Raw genomic sequence first — 6000 nt, forward strand, 5'->3', positions numbered from 1 at the left:
TTTAGTAGTTTAATTTAATAGTGATTTACAAAGTTATAACATAATAGGGGTACAATACCACATGATTCCCACCACCATAGTTCTGTGCCCCCATCTTCCTCTAGCAGAAACTGTCATAGTTCTCCCAATGTCAAAGATATGGGTTAACTATTGCTAATCTGTCTTTTATATATTTAAAAAATAATGCAAGTATTTCATTTATATATTTTATGGTTTTGCCCATTTAACTTAATTAATTTGTTCCAGGTGCTCATCTAACATGACAATTCAGGTTTGGGAAGACAGCATTGTAGGTATGTAAACAGCTTTCATGCCTAGAGGCTCTGAACTCCCCCTGCCTCCCAAATACACACACACACACACTTCTAGCAACAGAGGTCAGTCAGAGCAGAGCACTGCTGCAGAGTAAATTTGTAAAGCATTGACAACTCTTGCCTTTAAAACTATGTAGGTTTCTGTTGTGGACTTTTTAGGGCAGTTCAAAGTCAACCCAAGAAGCAGAAAGGCATCTTGTGACAGGAAGCCCACTGGTCTCTGCACTCAGCACCACACTAACCATTTTTGCCCATTTTTATTGACTTCTATAGCATTGCCTTCACTTCCTTTCTAAATCACACCTATCACTACTTCAGGGTCTCCTTCTTGTTTACTCTCCCCTCTCAGATAAATGAAACAGTGCTTGAATTCCTCTGATGTTTTCCAGATTTTCTTTGGAATGGATTATTCAAATGAAAATATTATTGAGTTTTAGGTAATTTTTTTCCAGTGCAAACTATCATTTCTTTTTTTCTTTCAATTTTAATATCACTTTACAGAGGACATGCTGATTTACAGGGTTGTTGTCACAAGGGTACATTCACACAAAATGTTAATACACATCCTCCTCTACAAAATTATCCTTTTCCTTAACCATAGGACACACCCCAAGTCCTCTCTCTTTCCCCAATATGAATTCTAGTATATGCTTTGTTATATCACTGCCCTTTGGGGTTAAACCCTTCATTATCCTTTGCTTTGTTTCTTAAGGTCCCTCCTATGAGAGAGGCTATCTAATATTGTCCTCCTTCTGGCTGATTTTGCACAAAAGGATTCAGATCCATCATGTTGAAGCAAAGGAAACTGCACCATTTCTTATGACTGTGCAGTACTGCATTGTGTATTCATATATATTGCTTAGTCACTCATTTTTGTTGAGCACTGGGGTTGTTTCCAAAGTTTGATTATTACAAGTAGTGCACCACGAACATAGAAATATATTTCTTTATATACTTATTTTTGTGCTTTGTGGATCTCATTACTATATACTGTGCTGTCGGGCTAGTGATGTGAGAGAGACAACCCAGGAAACAAGCTCGTGGTGGCCAGGCTACTCAAATCTTTATTCATCTGAGTGCTCCAGAGTCAGGCAGTAGCACAGTGGGTTAAGTGCACATAGCGCAAAGCACAAGGGCCAACATAAGCATCCTAGTCCGAGCATGTGTACTAGAAAACGGAAGTCACAAGTAGGAAACAGAAGTGGCTTGACAATATCATACATGGTTAGGAAAGGGGTGGAGAAAGTTAAAAGGGAGCTGGGAAAGGTAAGAACTTCCTTAGCAACTGTTGTGAGGCATTTAACTGGTAGGATTCATAATATCCTGCAGGCAGGGAGGGTCTTGAGGGTAGGAAAAGAATATATCAAATGAGCAGAACGGGTGGGGAAATAAGGAGGAGAACATAAGCCCATTTGTTAGACAAAGCAGAACATTGATATGTAGATAATAAGAGAGTGGGCCATTGTATCAAGGAATGCAGAGCTGGCTTAATGTTTTAAGGAATGCAGAGCCCCTGGAGGCAGGAAAATACAGGGTTTCAGGAGACAGGGAGCAGCTGACAGGGAAGTGAAAACTGGGACACATACTTCTTCCCAGCTCAACCTTAGCAAGAGGGAGTGTGACAGGGAGATTTGTTTCCTCAGTTCCCCATTTTTCAGTGGGAAAAGCCTCACCATGCTTAACCTGGGTCTCATAGTATTCCCAGCACTGTGTTATATTTGGGTTTTCATTATTTAAATTTTAGACAAGATACATCATTGTTGCATAATATTTCATATTTTAGAAGTAATAAATATATACTATTAATCTTAAGAAATTATCTATGGTGTATACAAAGTGCTGCCTGTCTTCAAACCTTGGCCCTTCTGTAGGCAGAAAGGCTCTATGTCACTGCACCAGACCTAAAGGCAAAGCCCATTTCTCCTTGAGTGACACACCTGCTTCTAAGTGTGATAGCAGGTGTAGATATAATTGATCTTTTACTTTCCTCACTTTATTTATAGTAATTATTAGGAGGATACAAGATTGTAGGGCTCAGGGTATAGTTCCACATCACACCTACCACCAAGATTCTTAATAACAACAGTAATAATAGTAATAAACATACTTCCAACCTAAGGATAAGGGAAGATCTCCCATTTATTTGTGTCATTTTCTATTTGTTTTAACAGTATCTTATACTTAAGTCATTCACCAGCTTTGTGCAATTCATTCCAAAGAATTTTTCTTTATTTTTTGGGGGGGTGGTTAACTCCCTTTCCTCTAACTCATCATTTGTATGCAGAAATGCCATTTTTAAAAGAGTTTTGTATCTTGTTCATTTACTGAATTTATAAATTATTTCCAGTATTTTTTACTGGAGATTTTGGAATTCTCTAGATATATTTTCTCTAGATATATTTTCATCAGCTAATAGTGATAGCTTAATTTCTTACATTCCTATATGTATATCTTTGATGTTTCTTTCTTGCCTGATTGTTATGGCATGGATCCCTAAGGCTATGCTAAATAATAAGGATAATAGTGGGCATGTCTGTCTAGTACAGATTTTAGGAGCAAAGCTTTCTGTCTTCTTTTCTGGTCTTCTTAATCCATCTCCCAATGTGAAAACAATGAAGGTAGGGTGAGAGCAATCAGTGTCGTATCTACTCACTCTGCTTTGTGTGGGTAGAAATTCAGCCCTGTGCTTGAAAATTAGATGATGGCTTAGAAACGCTATTAGGACAGTATTCTCTGAAATGAGCTGAAATGTGAACATTACATTGTGAGTTCTAAAGAGGAACCAAGGAAGTGTGAGGGATCAAATTAAATTTCAAAGGCCATAAACTGTCACTGTTCCCAACATAAGTAAGCACATATTGCAAGACATATCTTTTCCTACTTGTTGAATATTCTTAGGACTATATCCATAGATACTAAATTGGTGTGTGTGTTTTTATAGCACTTTCATAGTATGATTGTTGTACTGCAAAAAAAAAAAAAATCCTCAGAGCCATTCATACTACCATTTTCAAATATACAAATGTATTTTTGTAACTTAAAAAAAGTTGATAAAATAAAGAAGAAATTATTTATATTGGGACATTCAAGGAATAATATTTTATAGAAGTCTATAAATGTTACCATCAACTCAACTTTTCTTCTTAGGAATAAATCTTACATAACTCTTACTTTGGAAAATCATCATGAATTATATTATGAGACATAATCTATTTCTTCATTAAATATGAATAAAAACTCATATGTTCTACATAACTCACTTCCCAAGATGTTTTTATCAAGCTGTTTTTCTGTGAGAAAAAGGCAAAAAATAAAATGCTAAGCAGTGATCTAATAATCAAATACACTTATTTTATATGTTAAAAATAGTCCTGTAAGTACATGTGTATCCAATCTTTCTGCCTATTTAGAATTTAGCCTCATTCTGCCAAGACTGAGACAACAAATAAAATCTAATGCTGGATATTTTATTAAATAAGGATAATTATGATCCTTTCATAACAGAATTTTAAATCCTATCATCAAGCAAATCCACTGTGAAATAATTTTTTGTTGTTCAAAGCATGAATGATTTAACACACTTTACATTCTAAGGTGCCTGGACAAAAAAAAAGCAAGTTAAATATAGAACTGCAACCTTTACTTCAGTTTTGATGCTTTTATGTATTTAAACCTGACCATTTAATGCACTTTTGCTGATTTAACTTCCTACACAATCATACTTAATTGCTTGCCATGCCCTGTAATGTTTCACAACTCAAAGTGATGCAGAAAATATAAATAAGTAAATAAATAATAAAATAGTAGTATCTCTCAGGAAGTTCAAAAGGAAACCTGTATTAAGACAAGAATGAGTAAAACCTCTATGCTAATTATCTGTGAGTTGCTTAAGCTAATAGTGGAAACTCTCATTAACTCTACTAAAGGCAAGTTTGATTTTATGTGTTATGTAAATGAATACAATTTAGCAGTCAGATTACTTCCATGTAATTTTTTAATGATAAATGTATTATTTATCTTTTGTTTTTTGAATAGAGACTAAGAGGGAGTGAGGGAAGTAAGGAAAGAAAGAAGGGGTAAAGAAAGAGAGTGGACACAGTATTGAAGCTTCTTTCAGGGTGGTAGAGACTGAGTTAGAACCTGGGTCATGCACATGACAAAGCAGCACATCACTCAAGTTAACAATTTCTCCAGTTATATATAGATCCTTGAAATAGCTTTTTAAAGATTATAACATATGAAGAAAATACCTTCAGGGGGAAAACTTTGCAAGTGGTGAAGCAGGGCTGCAGGTGTCTCTCTGTCTCTCCCTATCTCCCCCTCCCTCTCAAATTCTGTTTCTATCCAACAAATAAATAAGGATAAAAATTTTTTTATCACTTTTATTGAAGTGGCCACACATGGTATTAAGAGAATTTTTAATGCTATTGAAGCATACATTGAATTTTACTATTCAAAGGAGACCACATATATTTAAGAAAATGAATCAACAATGAAAAATCAGTTTACATTGACAAACGAAATGTCTTCTAGATAAGATGTATATATGACATAGCGTTAGCGAAAATGTGTATTGTGAAATGAGGAGAGGTAACACTGAACTTAAAATCTTGGAGGGAGTGCTTTCCCTTTCTTTCTCTCTGTCTCTCCCTCTCTACCTTCATCAAAAAGTAAAACAAAAACAAAAACAAAACAAACAAAATAACACGTCTTACAGTGAAGGAACCATGCAGACAGACACTGAGTCCCAGAATAGTGCTGATGGCAAATAAACAAATACTCAAGCTACCTTTTCTCTTCCCAAATGCCTGTTTATTTCTGTGCATCAGGTACCAGTCTCCTTTGACCAGAAACAGATCTGATCTCATCAAAGCTAATGACAAAGTTAATTTGCAGCCTTACTTGTCATCTCTTTGTCTTGCTCTCATTCAAACTGATTTTTACCTACATTAACATTCTATCTGTGAATGATTAACCAGTTAAAGCTTCTTTGATTCCTAGGTTTCAAGCTTTCTTAGTATCACACTGGCTACTAGTGTGATATTCTCTTACTAGTATTTTTCATTTATTTTTTTGATTCTCTGACTTAGACTTTTCCTCATACTGTACCAGAGAACTCACCAATAAGCAGAAACATTTCTATATTGTTCACTTACTATGGAGAGTAGGAATGCCAAACTCTAGAGACAAGTGCTTATTATACAGAATGTTGTTTTATGACAATGAGGAGAAGCTGAATCTGTAAAAGTAGTGCTCTACAAATGGAATGCTGTAATTCTACAAATATCTTGAGAAATTCAGTTGAAATTATGTAGAGGGATGAAAAATTGAAGTCATAACCACTATTATGATGCTCCAGTTTCTCTCAGTGAAACAATTTCACACCATTTTTATCGCCAGTTGATATCTACTGTCTAGAAAAACACCTGGGGTATATGGACTTCTGAATGTTTAGTCAATTTAATAAATAAATGTGTGAGCAGACATTCACTCCCTGTTCCTGTTTCATGTTCTCAGATTATAGAAACATGAGCTCTGAAGTCAAGAGTTTAAGAAGAAGGGAGGAAAGAACTGATATGATCTACAATATATACTGAGTTAGAAATGAAAACATCTACATAATATAAAAGTGTATAGGTCAATGTGTCAATGGCATTTACTTTTACTAAATTAAATTTAGTTACAT

Source organism: Erinaceus europaeus, chromosome 5 (genome assembly GCF_950295315.1).
Source record: "Erinaceus europaeus chromosome 5, mEriEur2.1, whole genome shotgun sequence".
Lineage (NCBI taxonomy): Eukaryota > Metazoa > Chordata > Mammalia > Eulipotyphla > Erinaceidae > Erinaceus > Erinaceus europaeus.